General features: G+C 45.5%; 1 protein-coding gene across 1 annotated transcript in view; it reads right to left on the reverse strand.

Moving 5' to 3' along the window:
- The window catches only part of LOC134508666 (phospholipid-transporting ATPase ID-like), a 91,159-nt gene extending 86,046 nt beyond the window's left edge, over positions 1-5,113 (reverse strand). The window contains exon 1 of the mRNA XM_063320548.1: positions 4,979-5,113. The gene's annotated coding sequence lies outside the window, so the exon portion shown is untranslated. The remainder of the gene's footprint in view (positions 1-4,978) is intronic.
- Positions 5,114-26,435: the final 21,322 nt, after the last annotated feature.

Below are 26,435 nucleotides of genomic sequence, written 5' to 3' on the forward strand. Positions count from 1 at the left end.
AAACAAGGCCCAGGGAGCCTAAAGTATCAAGAAAAGAGAATCTGGCTCCCCTTTGAAACACCACATTTTAGCTAATTAACCAAAGATCTAAAATCTCTGTGCTAATGCAACCTGGCATAAATAGTCACAAAACCATTGATTTCCCTGGAGATTTCCCCAAGGAATGTGCATGACATTTTTATCAACAGTTTGCACTTCATTTGCAGCATCACCTTGCCAGTAAATAAACCATATATAACCACGTCTGCGCCAGCACGACCACAGCACAGGCATGCCAGGTCCTGGCACTGTCAGCCTTTGCTTTCATCCAGTGCAAGTTTGTGTTATGTTAGATTGTTCCTTTATCTGTTCTCCAGGTATATAACAGAAATGCACGTTCCTCTGCACTTACATGGCTGAGTATAAAGACCTGTTTTATCCTCATCTCCACACACACAGAAAGTCGGCGTTGAAGCGGTGAATTCCCGTTAACTCAAATGGAAGCCACGCGCATAAATCCCTCTGCAGCCATATGAAGGAGAGGAATGACCTGAAGGGTGCACAGGGCCTTCAGGATGTGATGGCAGAGTTAAGGAGGGCATGTTCTCCTTCCAGCAATTTAGGAGAAGCTGGAGGGGGAGAAGGAAGCAGCAGCTGCTAAACCAGTGAGAACTACACACCGGAGTGCACACAGCCACAAGGATGCTGAGGGTATATCTCTTATTTGAGGTTAATCGTTCCCATTTCTTCTGTTGGGGTGTGATGCAGTATCACAGAAGAACCCTTTGAAATCAAGGAGATACATGGAGAGGGAGGCAGGTATTTAAATTAAACCCCCTATTCCCAGCATTGCAATTTGTCATACCATCTTTGGTTTTTATGTGCTGCTTGCAGGGTAAAATTAGTTGTGGGTCCCATAAGAAGAGGCAGCGTTTGCTGTTTGTGACAGAGGGATCAAGGTTTTACAGTATATCTCCAGAAGGCAATGACACACAGCCTGAAGCTAGGAATGTGCTAATGAAGGCACACAACAGAAAACTTAATCAAAGACTCTGCGAGACTAAAGGGAATTAAGTAAGGTTTCAGCAGTACCAAACACCTAGTCAGGAGAAATAAAGACAGGAGTTTTCTTAACAAGGAAGTAAAAAAACCCAAAAATCCCATGGTGCTCTGGCTTGGTGTGGCGCAGAAGGGAAAGCTCAACCTTTTTTCAGTGCCTCCTCCCCCCAAGGATATAGGTAATCTTCAGATAATGACAGGATATCGCAACTTAAAATGATATAAAGAGAGGTGGAAACTACATGAGGCTTAGTGCAGCCAATGAGAAATTGTATTCTTAAGCATAATCTTCGGGGTGTGTTTCGTATCTGTAGCGTCTTTTTTGTGCTGTGTTCGATTATTTCAAATCTGCATTTTTAACTTTCTCGTAGCCTTGAATCCTGGCAAGCAACAAAGTGTTCCTCATCCGAGATGTGGCACGTCTCAAAAGCAGAGCTCTGCAGTGCTCTGCCCGTCGCCCAGCTCCACATTAGGGTACGGGTACCGCAAGTGCCCACGTAACTGCTTAGGCTAATATTTTATTAAATAGCTAATATTTTCAGGGCTTCAGTGAAGAAGAAATGTCTTCTAAGGACTGTTACTATCTGGCCAAGTTCCCTGGAATGAAGCAAAGTACTAGAAAACACATATAATCCCTAAAGGCCTTCACGATGATGGTGAAATCAGAACAGAATAAACACCTTGGGTCAGTAAATGAAAGTCATAATTTCTCTCAGAAAAAGCATAAAAGCATGATTGGATTAGCCTTGGAGTGAGGATGGTGCAGAGATGTAACCAGCTCAGACACAGGTCTGAATGTTTCTTTGGATGTCATCTGCTGGGCAGGTTGTGTCTGCCCAGAAAGGCACGGACATGAAATTTTTCCTACAGTCAGATTGCTGTTTTGGCCATAGGAGAAAAAGTAGCCTAAAACATGAAGGGATTAGACAAAGGCAGTATCCCAAGTGAGTTTGTGGAGCACATTTGGGAAGAGCATATTTACACTACTCCAGGAAAAATGCTGAGAAGAAATTTTGTTTGTAAACCAAATAAAGCAAAGCACATGTTAGCGCGGGCAGCCCACCTGTAGCGTGGCTTTGCAGCAAGGGATGACCACAAGGGAAACTGGTGACAATCCAGAGAACGATCTCTGTCAAGCAGACAGAGTCAAAAATAGTGTCTGGTAACCAGCTGTAGCTGGGAAGCCTCTCTGGCACGTGGTAAAACTGTGGGTAGCATGTCTCTACCTTGAGATTCCAAAAAATATTCGTGACGTGAAGAAACCATGCCAATGAGGCATGAAATCTAAATAGACCAAAGTGTGTATTGCTTCATTAATCAATACCTGGTGTGGTGGAAAGTTACTGAACAAATTATTTCTTGGAAGTTGGTTTCAGTCTGTGGCTTATCTTGCAAGTGTCCTACAGTTTTGGTCAGGTTTGCCTGTTTTTGGTTCCTGTTTCTAGTCTTCTGTTTGTTAGGAAACAAGAAGGGGTCTCTCTGGAGGCTGTCATGGCACTTGAAGGAGAAGACTCAGAGGAAGAAGGCAGGCACTTATGTGAAGGCCAGACCGCAGAAGCAAAAGGATTCACATGTGAAAAAAAGAAAATTTAGGAGCACACAAGGATGCAGTGAAACAGCCCTAGAGTCAGACCTAAACTGAAAAACAAACTCACTGTTTGATGGATATAATGGTAATGAAAAGCACTGGAAACCAGTGAGTTTAATGTGTTCACAGGTATGCCCTGATTTGGTGTAAAACAGAACCTATTTTCTGTTCAGTAATTTTATTTTTCAGTTAAGTCTCTTCTAACTAACTGAAATAAATGACATAGCATATTTTTTCATATGGTGTCCACTTCCAGAGTGATAAACCTGATGTTTATAGTTAATACCAAGGAATAGTACGCAGAGAGGCTCCTGCTTATACTTATTGGTGTAACAGCCAAGGTCAGCTAACTTTGTTATTTGCCCCATTGGAGGGTCGGAAGCTGAAAAGCACAGAGGGGTCACACCTGTGGGGAGGAGCAGACAGGAGAGGTGACCCAAAACTGGCCAACAGGCTATTCCATCCCATCGGCATCATGCTCGGTATAGAAGCTGAGGGATCAAAGGGTCAGCTCTCCTTCTTCAATGGCCGGTGTCCGAGGAGGACTCCGTCTGTTCGTTTGCCTCTGATCCCAGTCCATGCATTCCTGAATCCAGATCTGGAATCCAGTTCCTGTCCGTCGCTGAGTCCAGTCTGGGACTTTCTCAGTGCCTGCTGGTGACGTGATCATCAACCTGGAAGCTCAATACCAGTTTTGTGTATATTGTATATGTTTCTTTACTTTCTTATTGATATTATTGTCTTTCTCTTATTATTATTTTATTATAAATATTTCATTAAAGTAGTTTGGTTTCTTTTCAACCCATAAGTCCTCTCTTCCTCTCATTTTCTCTCCTCTCCACTGAAGGGAAATGTTCTATCTTCTCTGAAGGGGAAAGAGGTAAAAGAGAGCATCTGTCATTTGTTTTAGTGGCCAGCCCAGCCCAAACCACAACATGCCTGTGTTTGCTTTGAGCGGAGCCTGAGGTTCGTGCACAGTGCCTGGGAAGCCCAACACAGCCAGCTGAGGCATTGGTTGGTCTCGCAGCAGATACAGCTGAAGACAATGTTAGTCAGAGTAGTCGTGGTTTACAGGCTCGCAAATAAACATAAATCACTATCAATTTCAGTTTATGCTCGCATGACAGTTCCTCCAAACTACAGCAGCTCAGGAGCAGATACACATCAGTTTGGATGGCTTTGTTAAGTGGGAGAATCCTTCAGGAAATGTTCAAGGTAGTTGCCACTCCAGCCATTCCACCCTGGTGCAGAGACATAGCCCTTGAAAAAAGCTCTCTGAGGTAGAGACTGTTTCCACAGAGTCTGCAAAGACACCACCAAGGGTGGAGGGCTCTAGAAGAGAGTATCAGGGAGAGCACTCCTAACAGGGATGCAAGACAGCACAGCACTCTGTTCCGACGAAGCATAAATTAAGCAAAACCATTGTTCTCACTCCCCTCACACCTGTATCAACATCTTTTGTGCTGTTATAAAGCCAAAGCAGTAGATTTAAGATGGAAAAGTAAACGAAATCTTGTTTGTCCAAGAAGTGAAATGGCAGGTGGGGAAAGCGTTGGCAACAGTCCCGACGACAGCAACTGTATAAACTGCACACAACAGCTTTCATCAAAGGGCAGGGGAAAGAAAGTGAAGGTCTTAATGTTAAACTAGTTGGTCACCCAGGTGGCCACTGAAATTGCAACCCGCAGTAGCCGCAGGTCCCAGTAAACTCAGGATCACATGAACAATGGAGCAGGAAGGAAGCAATGGATGAAAGAATAACACTGGATAACCTATGGAGGGAGCTGCACAGGCCCATGGCGTGAGTCAGGGAAAGGGAAAAGGAGTCTTGTTTATCTACAGATGTTATCGGCCCTGTCTGCAGGGCAAATCCGTTTATGATGGAGGCAAGACATTCCCGCGTCTCATGCCTTTACTGTTAAATTAAAGTGCAATTGCCAGTAACGAGGGTAGGGAGAGCTTGGAGCACCTTTTAAATTCAGGCACACAGAGAAGGAAAAGCCTGGCTTCCCCTTCAGAAGTTTTAAACGGAGAGAGAAGAGGGGTCTGGATCCAAAGCCAGTAAAATGGAGTTGTGCTTTCCCACCGACTTTGGAGAGCTTTGCTGAAGCCTCACTGCAGTGGTCCCAAATCACTCCACCTTTGGGTGTGACTGACACACTGAAGCTGGCACTACCTAAAGAAAACTTAGACACAAGACCCTTTATCAAGAATCAACATTTACAGATGCAGAACAATCCAGCACGCAAAAGGAAAAAAAAAAATACACGGGAAAAAAATAGCTCTAATCTGGGCTCCTGTGGAAGTTTTTACACTTTTCTCCTAGAAGAAGAAATGAAGGAATTGTCCTACCTGGCTGTTCTGTGTCCTCAGCTCAGCCGTGAAGCTCCCTACGGAGCACCGGGCTTTCCAGGATCCGGAGGTAAACCCGTCAGCAGGGACACGCTGAACGCGGTCCAGAAGCCTTGGTGTGCTTCGTGTACTCGATCAGGACTGCAAGAGAAAAGGCAAAGTTCCCGAAGCTGTGGGTGGAACATGGCACCGTGTAGCACCGAGTAAATAAAAAGCAATTGATCGTTGGACTCGAGCATGACACCAGGTATTACAAAGGTTTATATGCCATAGGCAGGACTCTGTATTTCCTCTGGGAGAAATGCAGCCCTAAAAACCCGCTGCTGCACGCTGCTGCAGCTGAAGCAGCAGCGAGAGATGCAAACGAGACATTGCGCTCAACTTTTGGCACCCAACAGGTTTATTTTCTTGGACAGCACTCAGAGAACTTCAGTTGCAAAATATATTCTTTCTCGAAGGTCAGACATTTCATTAGCTCCCATAAGGACATATAAAATATATGTAACTTATGGGGGATAACGGATTATTTGGGAGGTTTATGGTGCCAAATACGACAGGATCCCTATTCAGGCTTCTGAATGACATGGTTATGCGAAAAAAATGTGTAGGTTCAGCTTTTGACAAAAAGCTATTTCTTTCAATGTCCTCTTCAGCCTAAAAAACAACTTTATAAAGGTAATTTTGAGATGAGAAGAGACAGAGCTAATATAAAAAAATCGTCTAAATACAACTGTGGTAGGGTGTAATACGAAAACTTAAGATAAAAAAAAAATTATCTAAATAATGGCATTTATCAAGCCACAGCAGCACTGCAGATATTCCTACAATTTGAAAATCCAAACTTCCAGTGCTAATTCACAAGCTTTGATTTGCTTCTGTAGGCATTTTGCCACCTAATTCTAGGTTTGATGACATCTCGTGCCTGAAAAAAATATCAGTATTAATGTCAGGTTTAAATAAATAAGGATTTTTTTTCAAAGAAACAACTTTTTTTTTTTTTTTATTTCCTTCCAATATGCTGAATTATTGAAGTGGCAGGCTTTACAAAAGGTAATTCACAATTCCTTAGCTATCTTGTCTGGGGCCTTTTTCTTGGCTAATGAAAAGAGACTCATCAGTGCCACTGTCCTCTGCAGCCTTTTCCAAATCAAATCTATACTTTGGTTTTCGGTGCTACACATTGCAGATTTCACTGCAAAGACGGCAGTGGAAGCTTACCATTTTATTTACAGTTCTGACAGTAGATAAAGGCCATGGTTATGACTAACAGGGTCACGTGGACGCCTGAAGAAGGAAGGGTAGCAGACTGAGAAACACTGAAATGAGACTCAAATCCCTTCGCACGGCTGTGACAGTTTCTGGTCGAGTCAGTTGCTGCTGCCGTACTTTTATTTTCTTATTCATGAAAGGGAATAATAATTCTTCACTTCTTCAAGACACCAAGTAGGAGGGATCAGGGACTACAAGGTGTTTAGAAGCACCCGAGTGGCATCTCAGTACGTGAGAATTGCTAAGTCTCTCCCATGTAACGAAGGCACAGGCTACCTCAAAGTCCTGGTAAAAACAGGGGTGGTTTTTTTTTTTTCAAATTGGAACACTCACCTTTCTGGGGAGTACAAGTGAATAAGCTTTTTTCTGTTCCCTTTCCAGTTCTTGCGTTAGTTCCTGATACTACTATTGAAAGAGAAGAACATTTTCTTACGAAAAAGGTGCCATATAGTGCAGATTTCAGGTTTAATATCAATAGTAATATGACAGCCTCTCCTGGTAGCATTTTGCCTCCAAGCACAACAGCTATGAGTCAGCAAGCCGGTAGGAAGGCTTTTGCACAGATTTCGGAATAGGTGTTGGAGGATACGTAAAATTACAATTCTTTCCTGTCTTTGCTGTGTTGGTCACTAAAGTAAAAATAACTTTAAATTAACAATGATTAACAATTTGGAACTAAAAGTACAGCTTGAGATTAAAGCTTTCGTAGCATGAGAAATGCCTTTGTTTGGAGCTAAAAAGGTACTGTTTAACAATGATGCAATTTTTAAGGGGAAAAGAAAGACATGTGGCTGCCTAATGGAAAGCCATTTTGCAAGACCTGGTTACAGGACCTGCTCTTCCCTTAACGACTCTCGGATCTTTCCAAAAGATTTCTGCCAGAGGAGTTCTTTCAAAAGTTGCTGTGCCCTTTACAAAACACAATGTATTGTGGATCATTTCCTCTCTCTCCCATCTTCTAGACTATGGATGGGACAAATAACCTATTTTTCTCGTCCTCTGTGAAATCAGAGTCTGTTTGTACAGAGCTACTGGGTGTATTTCTTCATCCTCACGCTTTAGAAATATCCTGCTATGTTGTGGCTTCCTCCAGCAGCCGTAATGTGCAGGGAAAGAGGCATGGCAATGGACAGATCTCTCATGATTTCTTGTGGACACTCATCCTGCCAGCAATAAGCACATCAACTGTCCTGGAATAAGGAAGTTTAGCACCACACTGAGGGATGAAGCAGAAGGTATTGGGCTTTGGCCCTCCTGCATATCCAGACAGAAAGACTGTCTTCTAACTGAAGCCTGCTCCTAAAACACAGATGAGTCCGTTGTCCACATGATTTCACTCGACATTTTCGACAAGGACCAGCCCTGCTTCATCCTCTAGGACCTGCCATGCAGGCCACAAAGACCATACAGGTTATCAGCCATACATAACTGAATGTCTAAGAACATGTACTGGTTGGGTGTGAAGAGGAATGGGCACTTTGAGCTAAGGACACCGCAGCTCAGACCCATTTGGTACAAATCTTGCTGCAAGCAGAGTGGTTATACCACAAACCATCACTGCACTGTCATGGGACATTGGCTGCAACATAAAAAACACCCTCAGAAGCTCCTGTTTGTGCCCATCCCAGACTAGGCGCTAATTTGGCAAAAAAAAAAAAAAAAAAAAAAGTGTATTTGTTTGCATTATTGTCGGCTCAGTTCCCTTATCTGAATCACTGGCGTAAAAGCAATGTCTGCACAATACAGTGACAACAAGCTGGTGGGGGTCTGATTATGTCCACTTGAAGTCATTGCCACACAAACCAAACCCTCATGCTTTTTTTATTTCCCTTTTCCTCTTTTTATTTTCCTAAAAGAGGAATTTTTCTTTTTCTTTTTTTTCTTTTTTTCTTTTTCTTTTTCTTTTTCTTTTTCTTTTTCTTTTTCTTTTTCTTTTTCTTTTTCTTTTTCTTTTTCTTTTTCTTTTCTCTTTCTTTTTCCAGCAACTGAGTTCAAAACAGGGTCTCACAAAGACTTGTATTTTCACAACTGTGATGCTAGGATCTGGCAGAGGTTAACTTTTAATCCAGTGTTATGGCTGAAACCAGTGTCTCATGGAAGCATGCCTTCACTCATGGCAATAATACCAGCAAAAGAGGTCTCCACTGGTGCCTATGATATGGGCCAGAGAGTGGATGTTGCTGAAATGAGGGAAGATGAGAACACCTACTCTCAAATATTCAGCTTGACCACTTACTGAGAACCCTGGTTTATGAAGTGTCTTTGCAACAAGGCAGCATTAACTTGTCTTCAAAGACATGATTCAAGTCTCTGGAGGGAACTCCCATGTATATTCACGACAGCTACCCAAACTCACTTGCAGAATTTAGATGTCTCCTACTGAGAAATGTGCCAGCAGATGCTTCCTGACATTTAATGCTAAACACCCTATAATGAGGCTATAAACAGCCTTTCACTCCAAAACATATGAAGGAATAGCACAAGACCCAGGGGAGGGACAGCTCTGTAGAAATGGGGTTGTTGCTCCTCATTAGGATTCAGACAGCCCTCCCTGGCATTGTTAGTTCTGGCTTGGTTTGTTCTAAGGCACGTCAGATGTTTGTTGCAAAACAGACTCCCTGATGCTTGTGCTGTGATGAAAAATAAAAAAATAATTTAAAAAAAGAGGTGTAAGGAAAGAAAGGGTGTCACAGTCTGAGTCTAAAAGCGGCGCATGGTCATGTAATCATTACAGCCCACTGCCGTCATGAGAACTCCTGAGCAAAGTTTGCGTTTTAACTTTTGCAATAGCGTAGTTGTCACCTTCCAGAGAATTTCAGGAAGATTCACGCGCCTACTTCCCTTTGGCTGCTGTGAAAAGTCTCAGTTTCCCAGCAGTTTGTTAGAATACCAGTGAGTGACATAATCTTCAAAGTGACTATTTCTGAGGTTTCCGGAGAAAAGGTAGAGTTTTCAAGCGTGGCTGAATACCCAAAGAGAAACCTTTAAGCTCTCTGAACTATCTTATTAGCAGTTAAATGTGGAGAACATTACAAGGAAAGAACATTAAAAGGCAGGAGAGAGACATCTTTATAAAATATCAGCTAAAGGACAGTAATAGAATAAAATCTGATCCCAATGAAAGTGAATCTCATCCTCAGACAGGCGTGAGTGGTGTGTTCAGAGCTTATATTTTTAGAGGTAGGTCAAGGCTCGTGCAAGCTTTCTGCTCAGGTTCAGCTCACTTTTTCTGTGATTGAAGTTAACATCATTAAGAGATCCACAGTTAACATCACCAACGTTGCAGGACTTTGAACTCAGAACAGGATGATAGCTTTGAATTTGACCCCACGCGCCTAACTGTGCAAACAAGCGAAAGATCACAAAACATGTATTAAACTTGTAGTTGTTCAACGGACACAAACTCCCACAACTGAAAACATTTGAAACAGTGATCACCAACGTACCTCTGTCTAGCATCATCCATCCCGAGTAAGTCAGAGAGCTCTAAAACATTACAAAATACTTTTATTGAACATAAAACATATACAATTACAATAGGGTTCATTAAGAGCAATGTAGTGCATTAAGGAGTGCAAATCCCCCACAAAAGCAGACTCAGACACACCAATACCCATTCTAGAAGAGTAGAAATTTTGGCAAGGTATTCCAGAAACATAACAGCTGACTTGTTTATAATAAAGGATTAACATTAAAACACAACAGGCACAGCAGAGTACATGAGACTGGTTCCCCCCCGCGGGAGAAGATATTAAGGGCCATTTTCTGGCCAACATAAGTCAGAAATGAAGCTACAATACGACGTGCTAGCCAAGAATTGGCCGTGATTTTTTAGCTTTCCAGGCCAGGTGGACGTCTCCAACCTGCGGCAATAGGCACTCATTTCACTAGGGGCCCTTAGCAAAACAGACCTGCAGCACCCAGCGGGTAAGAATACATCCCACGGCTCAAATTCACATCTGGTGTTCACCTCAGCGGCTTTGGATGGTTCAGTTTCCATCCACAGAAGCTGCTCCCCTGAAGGACCCCTCATGGTGGGGGTCTGCTTACGGCGCAACTTTCACTGGGAGTTAATTTACAAAGGAGACATTAATTAATTGTGTCATGCCTTAGCAAGGAACACAGCAGCATGGGCACCCAGGTCATGCCTGGCTTTCCTTGCATGCTCAAATCCACCTTTTTGCACCAGGAATGGTGGGATGTTACCCAAACTTGCGTTACTGCTAATCTTACTCAGGTTTTGGCTCTTCATTATTTGATGTGTCCCAAGAGGTGCCTGAGGCCACTGAGACTCTGGAATAGGTTTGGGAAAGAAAATTTAGGCCGGAATTATATTTTCCTAGGACTTTTCACACATTTGTATGTTCTTCTGAGCACGTGAATAGTTTCCCCTCTACTCCAGGGACAGTATGAGTTAAAGCAACATCACAGACATACCTAAAAATTTCTGTTTTCCCCAGCAATAGTATTTAGGCTTTTGAAAAGAGGTATCTGACAAATGAGAACAAGAGCTATAATTTCAACAATGAGACGCCCAAGTACAGTTTAAATTCACAGGAGAATAAGTTAAACAAGGATGTTATCTTGTTAGCATCCTTTCCCCTTTTCCCTACGTGTTTTTGGAGTGCCTGAGCGTGTTTCTTGCACACTGGGGATATCAGATGTTGAGTGATCCAAATTCAAAACTGCTGTGAAGACGCCTGCGATATCCCCCAGCTACCGAAATAAACTTTTGGTTTAGCTTTGCAAAAATCATCAGACTTCCTGCTCTCTCCCATCTCCTCTCAAGAAAAGATAAAGGCTGGGTATAATAGGTGCCCTACTTACCTAAGGCTTTGATCTCTCGCAACTCTCTGCTCACAGAAGTTGTAAATGATCTCTGAAGGGGCCCCGGCGTACGTGAATTTACAACCCAGTGAGCCGCTGTGCTTTCCAAGAGGGCTGGCTTCAGCACCACATCTGCCAGACTTCAAAGGAGAGAGGAAAGTTATTTTCTATTTACCGCCCCAGTTTCCCTCTCCACTGCCCCTGGACGCTGTCAGCCCTAGAAGATGTGATCTTTCTCAGGACTGGCTCTATGCTGAACTTCTACAAACAATATCCACAGAGGAATGTGCTCCTGCGAGGCTTTGGTTTTCCTCGCAGGAGTCAGGGTGTGAAATACAGCCCATCAGATATATTGGCCTTTGTTTCAGACACAGGCACACACATACACGCACTTCACTTCGAAACTTTGACCTGAACCAGAAGGCAAGCCCATGACTAAGCCAGCGCTCTCCTGAACCCCCGTGGATGGGTTACTTACACCTTGGCAAAGCATGGACAGTATTTGGAGGGCTTGGATCCCCCTCCCTAATTTAACTGCAGTGGCCAGTTCACAAAGGTTATGCCTAAACCGGTCACCTGCGAGCGTTTTCAAGTCTCCAAGCATAAACCGTGTCTGCGTACCGGCTCCTACACTGCTGGGTCTTGCCCTTATGTGTGATTTCTCACCGCCGCGTGTCATGCCCTGCTTTCTACTGGGAGGAAACTTGAGTAAATAGTGTTTCTCCCTGGGCACGCTCCAGATGTCTGCGCGGCACACTTGGGCCAAGTCATTGATCTGGACATTGGGAGGAAGATGGGGTCTTCCACACATGCAACCGTGCCCACCCAGGGGACAGCTGGGACTCCGCCGTGCTGACAGAGCTGCCCTTCCAGTTACAGCTTCGGTTTGGGTGGCTGATTTAATGCCAAGCAGCCCACACAGGGATACACACTGTGATTGCATAGCCCATGCCACCATCGTATGCACTCATGAAGAGGCAGAAAAGTCAGCTTGCCCAATAGCATGAAAATTAACCAAAATTTGAGTCGTTCTTCAGCCTTAATGCTATTTTAACAATGATCTTATATATGTAGTAAGGCTCTACTATCCCCTTTAAAATATTTTTCCCAGACAATCATGATTTCTCATTATTTTTGTCATGTCTCATGAGCCTCTGTTCCAAGTTCTCTATTAATGGACTCATTGTGCTGTATTGGAGCAATTTCCTTGCCAGACCTAGCTCCAAAGAAAAACAATACAATTAAACCTGGCAGGGAGAACCCCGTGGCTGGCTGGAGTGGCACTGGGCCAGCAAAACCAAAACACTTGCAGGACCTCATCCCTGTATTTCCACACAGCACCGGGTTTTGCCATATCACCCTACCCACGGTAGGATCCTAACGGAGGTAGGACCTTAAGCAGGTGGTGAAGGATGTGTTACTCCTGGCTGCAGCCCCATGTGCAGACCAGGACTCAGCCATGCTGGTGTGGTGGGTATGAGGGAAATCCGCTTGTGCTTCTGTGCTGTAGAGAAAAGGAGGTTTGCTTTCACACCATTTGAGGAGAAAATTATTTTATCCTCACCAAATACCCCGTATCAGTATTTTACAGCGTTTATAGTTCTGAAAAATGGTCCATTATGTAGCTGAAAAACACCTGCTCCATGCAAATGACAAAACATGAGGGGGCTACTGAGCCATAAGGGCCTCCAGAGACCTGTGTCGTCTGTCAACGAAATCTAACCAAATGGAACACAAGTCCTCCAGCCTTGTTTCTACTACAAAGATAAACTAACGGTGTTCTTTTCTTGATTGTGCTAGAACTAGATATTGCATTTTCTTTGTTATTTGCAATGTCAGTCAAGTGGAAAGAAATCCCTGAAGATTCAGCGGACTTGTTTTCAATAGTGGGAAAAAGAACTATTTCTGCCTGGGACTCCTATTTTACAGAACTTTGTGGTCAGATTAGATGCTCTGAGGAACTGGTTATGTGTAGAAGAGATGGTGGTAAGAACCCAAACCACTAATTGACAAAAACGTCTCAGTCCTTGGAGGGCTGACCTGCTGTTTACCTCAAGCAGGTAACAGGATTAATTGCGAGGCCTCCAGCAGGCAAGGCCTTTTCATTGAAAAAGCTTTACTTGGGACAGAGATGCCGAAGGAGCTTGGAAAGTTATTTGAAGCTGTGAAGAAGAGCTGTGTGGAAACCCTCTGCAGCACAAGTTAACAAGACCTGAAAGAGTACTTCTGCTTGATCTCAAATCCATTAACCAGTATGACCTGGAGCATTTGAGCAAGATGTACCAACCAGACATTTAAGAAAAGCAAAGCTTCATGCTACCCATAACCCACGTAGCGGGGACTGGATGAATCTCTGGTGCTACGTAGGAAAGGTGGGAGAAACATATATTTAGTTTTAGCTTATTTCTAACCAGCTGTTCAGTGGGATGGAGAGGAGGGTAATGCTGCCTGGTCCTTCCAGGAGACTTCTGAAATACTGAAGCATACAACCTGGCAATGGTGTATTATCTGGCATTTCTTCCTTCTTTGTTATGGACCTAATTCCAAGCTGATTTGGTCCATGTGGGTTCATTTCAGCAACTAATGCTCTTCTGGTAACCTGCAGCTAGACAGCCCTGGTCAAACCTTTCATCTTCTCTTGCTCTGAACACCTGACCTCCTGTCACAAGTGTGTAATGAAGTAAGAACCTGCGGCTGGCAGCCTCAAACCAAACAAATGAGCGTTAGGAAGCTAAACGCTTCCAAACCATTAACCAAGAGAGCAAAATGCCAATAGCCGATCTCCATTTTTTAGTGTTTTAGTAGCAAGACGAAGAGTATCTTCATGGGAGAGGTAACAGACACATCCATAGCTGCTGATCTTAATGCAGAGTTAACTGAGTGATGCACCATAGCCTGGGAAATGCAGTATATTAGGTGAAATTATCTTCTGGTCCTTCCCTGGCTCTAATTCTACGGATGTTACACATACTGCAGTCATCGTTGCTGTGGTGGAGCGCAGGAGAAGGCCGTAATGGCCTGTAGTGAATTGGGCAGATGGTGGAGTGGTGAACTATGAGCTAGCTGGTGGGCTCGTCTGTCACAGAAGTTGATCGTTTCTAATTGTTTGAGAGGATTGCTTTTAAAACACACGCTAGCAACCCTTTCTGTCAAGTCACTTTTTCTGTCAAGTTTTCTGGCCATCTTTTAAAACTACAATGCACGACCCAGGTGAAACCCACAGCACGGACAAGGCTGGCTGCAGCATTAGCACTTGCCTTACTGGTGCTCAGTATATCATAAGAACAGTGCTCTGCAGAACAGACGTGAGCTACTACCAAGAGTGAACTATTACTGGTTTGGGGATGGCACCAGGCAGGCACTGGAGACTGAACAGTACCAATGTCGACGAGTGAAACGTGTTTCTTTATCTCCCACCTCATCATCCCACAGCGTGCAGAGAAAATTACAGGTGGGATATCCTCAAGCCACATTCTCTTCTTGTCCCCCTCCGCTCTCTCCCTTTGGTTCAAACCTCACGCATATTAGCTAACGATTTTTGAATTTCAGCAAAACGCTTGATTGCTATGGTTACTGCAGGTGGCACAGGTGAATGCTGCAGATTTTCTCAACGTCAGAAACAAAAGATTGAACATAGAGGCACAAGTCACCTTGACTGTCCGGACAAAAAATGTTAAGTTATGAAATGCAGGAGAAAGCCGGTAAATGACTTGTCAAGGACAGAGAAGAAAAAGATTTCCCATGGATAATGCATCAGCCTCTGTTTTGTTTGCTGTTATTTTTAGTGGGGAAAAGCGTTTGCTGGCATCACTACATCTGTGAAGGTTGTGTATGGCTTACAGAGGCATCTTGGTATTGTGAAAGGGCCCAGAACAGACTGAGGGGGAAAAGGTGGTCACCAAGTGCCATCGTGCCAATTAGCACGCGACTGTTGGCAAGCACGGCTTGTACCCGCTGGCTTGCGACCATGGAAGTCCTCGCTTCTGCTGGCACAGAAACATAGGAACTGGGTTAAATGTGGGAGCTTGCGAGTCGCCCAGTGGAAGAGATTTGGCTTGTCACCTGGGGTTGTCACCCTCATGTTTCTCCTTTTTCAAGAGCGCTCCCAAAAGGGGGAAAAAAAAAAAAGTCACTGGCCTACAAATCTGAAGCAAAACTTCCTCTGGCAGAGGTTTTGTTTCATTTCCTTCAAAACTTGTCGCTTTCAGAGAATGGATTTGATAGCATGCAGCACTCACCAGGTGACTGAAGCCCTACAAACCTCCTTCATTAGAGGAGTAATGGCAGTTTAGGTAATCTGGATGGCAGCTGAAAGAACCAGATGTTCTCCAGTTGTGTTATTTCTGGTTCCAGTGCCTAGACTGGGCTACAAGCTCCCCCTGCAGAAAAATGTGCAGGGACTGCTCCTGCAGTGTTACCATATTGAGGAAAGGGTGGTTTGGAGAGATCAGCTGTAAACCAAGAGCTTCACATCCAGCACTGACCACGGTCTCCAACTTCTGCTGATGGCTGGTTTGCTGCTTCCAATGGGGAGAAGAGGGACAAGAAGGAAAATGCCCCGAAGACTTCACATGTGCAGCATGTGGGGCTTGAGGGTACCTGTGAGAGGGTCGTAGTTTTGTTGGAAAAACGTTTCAAAACTTAACAAGAAACTTCCCTGAAACACAGAGGGTATTTGTGTCTTTAGAGTCTGCCCCCCACCCCACCTTCCCCAAGGGAATAAGCTACTGCTGCTGCCAAGCTTTGAGAGAAAAACTTGGTTGCTATTGTGTGGGTTTATTGCATCCGTGATGGTCATCCTCAGAAACTTCCTCCTTTGATGAAACAGATGACCTGACCTAGGCTTGACTCCAGGCGCACAAAATAATTCCAAATAAGGATCTGCAGCCCGACAAGCTGCTGTGCTCGAGAGAAGGATGAACTGACCATGTTTAGCAGCAACTTAAATTAAAGGAGGCTTTTTGACTTCGTCACCTCTCGCAGCTGCCAAAGTGATACACCTCCCTGCACCTCTAGCTTTGATTAGGAAGGAGGCAAAGCACAGTAAATTATATTTTCTGCTTCTGAAGATGCTGACAGATAAGGCTTATGTTCCTTGGTTTGACAAACACCAGTGGGTAACAAGACGGAGTTTTGGGAAAGAGTATCTCGGGAGGTGGGGTGGAGGAGAAAAAAGATGTCCAGCAGGCACTGGGAGTGCTGCTTTGTTTACAAAATTCACATAACTCAGAAGTACCTCCCCACAGGTTGGTTCACAGGGTTCATATTCTCACGTTATCTGAATTACAGCCAATAGATGGAAATCCTTTTGTCTGACAGTTGTCATTACAGGAAAATAGCATCTCAGCAATTGGTGAGTAGCTTCTATTAATAATGGCAATACCAGATGTGACAATTGACAGGTTTTGTCAGCACATTGTCACAAAGATGATAAAAGGAGGTGTTATTCTGGGCTTGGTTCCAATAAGCAGTAAAAATAGTAAAAAGAGCAACTCAAAAATCACTGCTGTCCAGTGAATAGTTATTTGCAGTTTAAATGCAAGGATAAGTAAGGGAGGGTTTAATTCCTGAAAAAACAACGAAAAACTCCAGGTGTGTGGAAAATCAAGCAAAGATAAATAAGAAATGGTTAAAGTTCATTTGAGCTAATCCTGCCAAGGGGACAGAGGAAATATGTTCGTTGAGGCCCATAGATTGAGAGCACAGAGCGCTAGGTATTTTGTCACGGCAGAATTTGAAGCTAGCGCTTTGGTCTCAAAGCGAAATCATTACTGGGCTGGAAGAAGTCTTTGACACAGTTTGTGATGGCCTGTCGTCATCCTGAGTGCTGGAGGGTGAGATGAGTATCTCCGAATAAAAGCTTTGGTCTCCAAGTACTCCGAATCTTATCTGATAGTCCTTGAACTTTCAATGTGTTTACATTATTTATCACACAGTGTTGTATTGTACTGAAATAACTAATGTTATGCTTCCAGACTTCTGCGTGTCATCTGTAGGCTGCCAGAAACTATTGCTCTTCTTTTCCAATGTGTAACTGCTCTAATTTTCAGTGTATTTTGCAATGCACAAAAGGTGCTAAGAAATCAGCTCAACCATCTTGCAATCTTGCTTTTGCGTGGTGTTAGGCAGGATTGTGGTATGGAGGTCCCCAGGTCAAAGTGACAGATGTCACCGGCGTCTGGGATTAGAGAGGCACAGTTCACCTGCCGGCTCTTCTGCCTCTAGAATCACAGAATGGTTTGGGTTGGAAGGGACCTTTAAAGGCCATCTACTACAACCCCCCTGCAATGAGCAGGGACATGTTCAACTGGATCGGTTTGCTCAGAGCCTCATCCAACCTGACCTGGAATGTTTTCAGGGATGGGGCATCTACCATTTCTCTGGGCAACCTGTGCCAAGGTTTCACCAGCCTCATGGTAAAAAATGTCTTCCTTATAACTAATCTGAATATACTCTCTTTTAGTTTAAAGCCATTACCCCTTGTCCTGTCGCAACAGGCCCTGCTAAAAAGTCTGATCCCATCTTTCTTATAAGACCCTCTTAAATATTGAAAGGCCGCAATAAGGTCTCCCCAGGTCTCCAACAGGTCCATGTCTTTCCTGTGCTGAGGGCTCCAGAGCTGGACACAGCACTGCAGGTGGGGTCTCACCAGAGCGGAGCAGAGGGGCAGAATCACCTCCCTCAACCCACTGGCCACGCTGCTTTCGATGGAGCCCAGGATACAATTCCTTTCTGGGCTGCAAATGCACGTTGCCGGCTCATGTCCAACTTTTCATCCACCAGTACGCCCAAGTCCTTCCAAGCAGAGCTGATCTCACTCCCTTCATCCTCCATCCTGAATTGAAATCAGGGATTGCCTCGACCCAGGTGCAGGACCGTGCACTTGGCCTTATTGAACCTCATGAGGTTCACATGGCCCCACTTCTCAAGCCTGTCCAGGTCCCTCTGGATGGCATCCTGTCTCTCAGGCATGTCAACTACACCACTCAGCTTGATGTCGTCCCCAAAATTGATGAGGGTACACTTGATCGCACTGCCTGTGTTATTTATGAGGATATTGAACAGTACTGGTCCCAATACGGATCCCTGAGGAACACCACTTGTCACTGATCTCCATCTGGACATCGAGCCATTGACCACTACCCTCTGGATGCAACCATCAAACCAATTCCTCACCCACCAAACAGTCCACCCATCAAATCCATACCTCTCCAATTTAGAGAGCAGGATGTTGTGGGGGACCATGTCAAAGGCTTTACAGAAGTCCAGATAGACAACACCCATAGCTCTTCCCTTGTCCACTGATGTAGTCACTCCATCATAGAAGGCCACTAGGTTGGTCAGGCAGGACTTGCCCTTGGTGAAGCCAAGGCTGGCTGTCTTGAATCACCTCCCTGTCCTCCTTGTGCCTTAGCATAGCTTCTAGGAGGATCTGTTCCATAATCTTCCCAGGCACAGAGGGGAGGTTGACAGGTTGGTAGTTCCCAGGATCCTCCTTTCTACCCTTTTAAAAAATGGGTGCAATGTTTCCCTTTTTCCAGTCACCAGGGACTTCAACTGACTGCCATGACTTTTCAAATATCATGGAGAGAGGCTTGGCAACTGCATCAGCCACTTCCCTCAGGACACTGGGGTGCATCTCATCAGGTCCCATAGACTTATGTATGTTCAGGTTCCTCAGGTTGTCACGAACTTGATCTTCTCTTACAGTGGGAGGGACTTTGCTCCCCTGCTCTCTGTCTTGCGGTCCATCCACTCAAGAAGCGTGGGAAAAGAGATTGACAGTGAAGACTGAGGGAAAAAGGTTGTTGAGTACCTCAGCTTTCTCCTCAGCTGTTGTTGCTGGTTTGCCAGTTGTGTTCATCTGGAGCAGGGGTGCACTTTCTTTGGCCTTCCTTTTCTGGCTGATATATGTGTGGAAGCCCTTCTTATCATTCTTTGTGTCCCCTGCCAAGTTCATCTCCAGCTGCACCTTGGCCTTCCTGACCCCATCCCTGCACAACCGGGCAGCGTCCCTACACACTTCCCAGGATGCCTGTCCCTGCTTCCACTGCCTGTGCATTTCCTTCTTGCCCTTTAGTTTGACCAGCAGGTCTCGACTCATGCATGCTGGTCTCTTGCCTTCCTCTCCTGATTTCTTACACCTGGACATTGAGAGCTCTTGAGCTCTATGGAAAGCATCCTTAAAGATCTGCCAGTCTGTTCTGCTCCCTTGTCCCTGAGGGCAGTTCCCCAGGGGATCCTATTGACTAACTCCTTGAAGAGCTGGAATTTTGCCGTCCTAAAACTCAGGGTCATGACTTTACTCTTCGCCTGACCCATATCCCTCAGGACTGCGAACTCCACTAGTGCATGATCACTGCAGCCCAGGCTGCCTACAGTCTTGATGTCACCCATTAGCTGACTTGTGTTGGTGACCAACAGGGTCAGTATCGCATCCCCTCTGGTAGGGCTGTCTATTACCTCATGATTAAAAAGTTGTCCTCAATGCACCCCAGGAGTCTCCTGGATTGCCTACAGCTCGCTGTGCTACTTTTCCAGCAGGTGTCGGGGTGGTTGAAGTTCCCCAGCAGGACAAGAGCCTGCGAGCGTGATGCCTCCTGTAGCTGGAGTAAGAAGGCCCTTGATCGGGTGGCCTGTAGTTGACACCAACCACCAAGTTCCTTCTGTTGCCTTGGTCTCTAATTCTTACCCATAAGCTTTCAACCCGCTTGTGGCTATTCGTCAGAGTCAGCTCTTTACACTCTATCCATTTCTTCATGTAGAGGGAAAGCCCTCCACACCTCCTTCTTCACCTGTTCCTTCTGAACAGCCTGTAGCTGTCAATGACCACACTCCAGCCATGGGATTCGTCCCACCAAGTTTCAGTAATGGTTGTAGCTTTCTAGCAGCACAATGGCTTCCAGCTCCTCCTGTTTGTTGCCCATGGTGTGTGCACTGGTGTGGAGGCACTCCAGCTGGGCTGTTGTCCGTGTCATCTTCTTAGAGGAACACCCCTTAATTCCTTTGAGGTATTGCACTGGTGTTTCCCTCTTGGCTCCTGTTACCTCAGGATTCCTTTGCTTTTCTCTCTAAGGCTTCAAGTCTGCCCCTGTGTAGCCAGCATGTTGCAGGACAACCGGCTGAGGGCCCTCACTAGCACACTATCCCTCAAACCTTGGTGTGTCATCCCATGGCTTGTCACGGGCAAGCTTGATATTATCCTCCTACTCCTTCAAGTCTAGTTTAAAGCTCTTTCAATCAGCCCCACTAGCTCATGAGCAAAGACCCTCTTCCCCTTTTGAGTAGAGGGTCCGTATTTGACTTGGGCACATTTAGGGGTGAGGAGTTTGCTAAGGTGGTTGCAGTGTTGCAGTTCTGGATTGATCTCTCCTTGTAGCTCATGACAGTGTCTTGAGATTTTTAGGTTTCTGGTATGATGCTGGAGGATTTCCTTTGTGTTCTTTCTGGTCCGAGGGGGAGCAGAGCAGATGTTCCTGGGGACTCTTCTGAGTCTGAAGCCTGTTTTGTGGTCATGGGTGACTGAGGGACAGGCTTCAAAGTGATCCTGGGGTCCCTTCTGTCATATGCTCCTTTTCAGGAAGAAGAGGTGGTCAAGGACAGGCTGATGAAAAAAATCCACAAAAGAAGAACTTGGCCTCGAGGGACCGCCCATAGAGAAAGAAATAGCCTGAAACAGAAAATGAGGAAATAGAAAATACTGCACTGCAGTCACTGAAAGTTCAGAGGGCTCAAACCCCTCTGATCCCCAGGGATGGATCGCTTCCATGCTACACTTCTGACAACACCAAAATGTGGAACTGGAAGTTTGGCAACAAGGGTCTGTTCATCTGTGTAGGTGGATGTTATGTGACCAGAGAATACTGTGCAAAATGTATCATGTATCAAAGGGACTTCCAACTTGTGAGGGTGATCTGAACAGCGTGCAAGGTTTTAGAAGAAGTTTCGAAGGCAAGAATAATAAAAGGGAGGATGGAAAGTGAGACAAAAGGCAACATGGGTTTGGCAAAGCTAGAATCTGCAGGACCAACATGACCCTGGCTCTGCTAAATGACTTCCCAGCTCTAAAATGTCAAAGGCTTAGATCTCTGTGAGTTGGCTCCATCGCTTCTGAGATGACTTTGGAGCAGTGGCTCTTTGCAGAGATGGTGAGAGGGATTCAGTGTCATTCGGGAGTGAACTGAATCTTACCACAGGTTGCAGCTGGGCAAGCCTAATCCTAGGGACAAATCTGGCAGCTCAAATCTAGGTGGACTCAATAAAAGCATTGCATACAATGTCAGATGGGAGCTCCTGGTGAAGCTGGAGGAGACTGAGGTTAGTGAAAGGACTATGAGGTGACATAACAGAAATGGGCTGAGAAATATGAGAAGCCCATGAAGGCGGGGACTGATAATGAGAAGTTCTTTTTAAAGCTAGGGAAAAGTGATGGTAGAAAGGCTGCACATTAGAGCAAATGCAAAGAAACTATTGCACAGGTGACTGGAAATGGACAGCACTTCTTATGAGCAGAAACTTAGCTCTTGTGCAGTTTAGCAGAACAAAGTTTAGTGCTATCCAGGCATCAGGAGCTGCTAAAGAGACTTTATCATGATAAACAACACTGTGGTGCAAGAAGAAGTATTTCTAGATTGGCCATAAATCACAGGCAGCAACTGAGAAGATGGTTTTAAGTATCAGATAACTCAGGTCCTGAAAAAAATCCTCCAGCGTCCACACTCCTGGTTTAAAAGAGGAGTTTGAGGGATTATCCCAACCCCCAGGGAGGGCTCAGGCCCACAGAGTGTGTTCCACCAAGCACCAGGGAATACTGCCAGCCGCATTAGCTGTATTGCACATGTTCACAGGCCTACAGCCAGAGTTTTCTCTAGAAGGGAGGAAATGAGAGCCTAAGAGCAGAAAAGGAGGAAGATGATGTGTCTGGAGGAAATCCCACGAGCAGTTTGACCTCCTCTGCTGCCACCACACTGCCTCCTCCCTCCCTGCTGCTGCCCAGAAGCAGGGACACTGAATCGCAGCTGCCTTCTCAGTCTGTCCGAGACACTCCCCAAACCCTCCCGTTTTCCTGCTCGCCTTCTTGTCTGCATCCATCCACTTGCTAATCTCTTCCAGGAAGATTGATAAACCGCTCTCCCCACCTCTGCCTTCGGGTCTCTGCTCTCTCCCGTCACACATCCAGAAACACAACTTCCTTTCCCGTAAGGCCCTCTTCTCCCCATCACGTGCTCACCAGCACACGCCGTCCCTCCCAGTCCTGCTATCTCGCTCCCCCAACTCATTTTTTCGGACAGTGTCACAGCCCTGCATTGGTGACAGCCTCAGAAGGAAATTTCCCAAAGAACAAAAAGTCTCTTTAGTCCAAAATCCAGGTTTGCTTTCTCTCTCTCTTTCCTTAGAAAATTATCTCATCTTTTCAAATAGAGGTTAGAAATAAAAGGACTGTTAGCAACTCTCTACCACCCACCAAATCTCAGCAGGGTGGCTTCTTTCTCTCTCAGGTTTGCTCTGAGTAACACTGATTTCCCAAGTCGCATCAATCTCTTGAATTTCCCCGTTTGGGTTCCTACAAAAGGTCTCCCTGTCACCTGGGAGGTCAGCAGTTCGTCTGCTCCCTGCTCCTCCCAGCAGCTGGCAGCCTGGAAGCCTTTTTTGAGCTACTGACTGTTGCTGTTAAGATTAGGAGCAAACTGCTACTTTCAAAAGGCTTCCCTCTGGAGGCTGGCCCACATTTTGAACGCTGGATCCTGTTCTGGTCCTCATATTCCTGGTCCTCACAGCTCAGAAATGATCCATATAAATGGAAAAGGTTCCAAGAAGGGCAAAGACTACCAAAGGTTTGAGGGGGCACTGGGACACTGCAGGCTCGAGGAGCAATGACTAGGTCGGAATGTGGTAGAGGTCCACAATATCTCCATTGCCCAGGAAGGGGTGGACAGCACCAGCACTTTAGCATCTTTCTGAACAAAGGAACGGAGGGCATCAAATTAAATTGGTGGGAAGCAGCTTCAAAACAAAAGACAATAGGTCTTCATGAAACAACTTGTAAATCCACAGAACTCCTTCCCAGGGGCTCAAGGCGGGAGAGAAAGATACCTTACGATTTACTAAAGAGAAGTCATGGAGTCAGGAGTTAAAAATTACCAGCATCAGAGGGAAGCGTCATTAGTTTACCTTTTTCTTACTCTTGGAGGCAGATTTGCATGAGATGGACTCTCGGTCTGAGACCACTCTGCTCTTCCCACAGAGCCCGCAGAAATCCCCGGGCAAGAACAGTCAGACCATTGGCTGCATTCACCCATCTGCCTCGGGCATCCAGCTCATGTCCCACCTCTCTCCTGTCCCACCTGGAGTTCGTGCCGCTGCTCTCCACATCCACTCCTGGATGGGACAGCAGGCAACTTACCACTCCCTGCTGCTTGCCACCTTCGCCACCATGTTCTCGGAACAACATTTTGCAACTCAGGATAGCTGCTTCCACCTCAGGTACACCAGCATATATATATATATTCTATTTCTATATATTTATTATTATATATGTATATATATTTGGTACACACAGTGTATATCCTATATCCAGCTGTCATTTTGAGGAGTGTTCACAGCGAAGGGAGCCACCTGCACAACACGGTATTGGTGCCACAGGTGCACGAAGAAGTCTGAGTGTTTGTAGCTGGAGTCTGCAAGATTTTTCAGGCAGGAAAGAAAATTTGAAAGCATCAGAATGAGCGTGAACCCAGGAAACGAGGCAAGATGGGGAGACGGTTTTAGACAAACCTGTTACAAATTGAAATTGGAAATTTTGTGGAAATTGATTCTATGATTAAAAAGTTAACAAACTTGGTTTGCAGGAAAAGCACTAGTCTGGTGGATAAGCAATATATTCAGGAGCCTCGAGTTCCTGGCTCTGTTAATAACAGCCAGACCTCTTGCCCTACCCAGGCCTCTTCCCCATGGTTACAGACAGCGCTTTTCCTTTGAAAAGCTCTTTATTGGTTTCTCTCCACTGCAGCGCTCGCTGAAGCGACAATCAACGAGCATACTGATGAGTTAGAAACCTGTGTACCATCGGACTCAGCACTGGAGTGGGGCTTTAAAGTCGTGCTTTAATCAACACTACACACGGGATATGCCACCAAACTCAGTAACTGCCCTACGATGAAGCCAGAAACACAGTTATGTCCTGGTTTCAGCTGGGATAGAGTTAATTTTCTTTCTAGTGGTTGCTGGGTTTCAGATTTGGTATGAAAGCAATGTCAATAATGTATAGTGCGGTAGTTGCTGCTAGGTGATGTTTATGCTAGACTTTTTTCAGCTTCCCATAGAAGCTGAGAGGGACCACAGACAGAAGGATGGAGTGGCCAGTGGATATTCTGTACCACAGACGTCATAATTAGTACATAAATGGGGGTTGGCCCAGCAGAGGGGAGATCCGCAATCTCTGCTTGGGTCGTCCTGGGCAATGAGTTCACCAGGTGTTGAGACACTTGTGTCTTGTATATTCTTTTGTTCTTGTTATTTTCATTTTCTGTTATTGTTCTATTAAACTGCCTTTATCTCAGATCACGAAGGTTTTTTTCCCTTTCCCCTCCTTTTCTCCCTCCTCTTCCTGAGGGAAAGCAGGGGTAAGCAAGAGGCTGCAAGCTGTGAGCGACAGAGCCCAGGTCCTAGTTGCTGTCTGGGGTTAAACCACGACAAGCTACAAGCTGGACTGTGAGTTAGACAAGTCACTGGCATTGCTGAGCAAATGTTACCTAAGGAAAAAATGGCACCTCGGGTCACAAAAATTCAGAGACCCACATTATCATGAAATATGAGCCTCTGAGTTATTTGAGCTTATCTGCTGGTAATTGGCAGCATCCCCAAAAAATGAGGAGGGGGAGTAATTTACTTGACATCAAGAAGGTTTATCTCTCATTTCTTGTCAATACCATCTACAGAGTTAATGCTCATATCAGACTGAAAGCGATGAATAATTGTTTTTCTTCACCTGTTATCTGCAGAGTATAGAATCATAGAATTGTTACGGTTGGAAGAGACCTTTAAGATCATGAAGTCCAGCTGTTCACCTAGCACTGTCAAGTCCACCACTAAACCATCTCCCTCAGCACTACATCTGCTCGTCTTTTAAGTACCTCCAGGGATGGTGACTACACCACTTCCCTGGACAGCCTGTTCCAACGCTTGATGATCCTTTCAGTGAAGAAATATTTCCTGATATCCAATCTAAACCTCCCCAGGTACAACTGGAGGCCATTTCTTCTTGTCCTATCACTTGTTCCTTGGGAGAAGAGACTGACCCCCACCTCGCTACACCCTCCTTTCAGGCAGTTGTAGAGAGTGATAAGGTCTCCCCTCAGCCTCCTTTTCTCCAGGCTGAACACCCCCAGCTCCCTCAGCTGCTCCTCATTAGACTTGTGCTCCAGAGCCCTCACCAGCTTTGTTGCCCTTCTCTGGACCCGCTCCAGCACCTCAATGTCTTTCTTGCAGTGAGGGGCCCAAAACTGGACACAGAACTCAAGGCGCGGCCTCACCAGTGCCGAGTGCAGGGGGACGATCACTGCCCTAGTCCTGCTGGCCACACTATTTCTGATACAGGCCAGGATGCCGTTGGCCTTCTTGGCCCCCTGGGCACACTGCTGGATCATATTCAGCTGGCTGACGCCCAACACCCCCAGGTCCTTTTCTGCCAGGCAGCTCTCCAGCCACTCTTCCCCAGGCCTGTAGCGCTGCATGGGGTTGTTGTGACCCAAGTGCAGGACCCGGCACTTGGCCTTGTTGAACCTCATACCATTGGCCTCAGCCCATCGATCCAGCCTGTCCAGAGCCATCCTGTCTTCAAGCAGATCAAGACTCCTGCCTAACTTGGTGTCACCTGCAAACTGACTGAGGGTGCACTCGATCTCCTTGTCCATATCATTGATAAAGGTATTAAAGAGAACTGGCCCCAGTACTGAGCCCTGGGAAACACCACTTGTGATCGACTGCCAGCTGGATTCCTACTGCCTGCCTGAGTCTTTCTGTTCAGCACCTTCAGGAGGCTACCAGAGCACAAAGGAGACTTGACTTAATGGCCAAATAGGAGAAGAAAAGGAAGTAAATTTTCCTCTATGCTTTTCTGTGACGTCGCAGTGTGTTACCAGAAGCCGAGAACTTCAGGGAAAGAAGTCAAAGACAGAGGCACCATGGAGGAGGGGGGAAATTGTCTGACTCATACCCCTTGCTGGGCATCTAAAGCTCCAAAGAAATATCTACACACTAAAACGAGAGTAATTTGCAAAGATGCAGTAGCGATTTTGCCCTACGTGATTTAGCAAATCCAATTACAGTTGCACTTCAACAGACAACTCCAAATGCTGCTAAA

This window comes from Chroicocephalus ridibundus, chromosome Z (assembly GCF_963924245.1).
Source record: "Chroicocephalus ridibundus chromosome Z, bChrRid1.1, whole genome shotgun sequence".
NCBI classification, from domain to species: domain Eukaryota; kingdom Metazoa; phylum Chordata; class Aves; order Charadriiformes; family Laridae; genus Chroicocephalus; species Chroicocephalus ridibundus.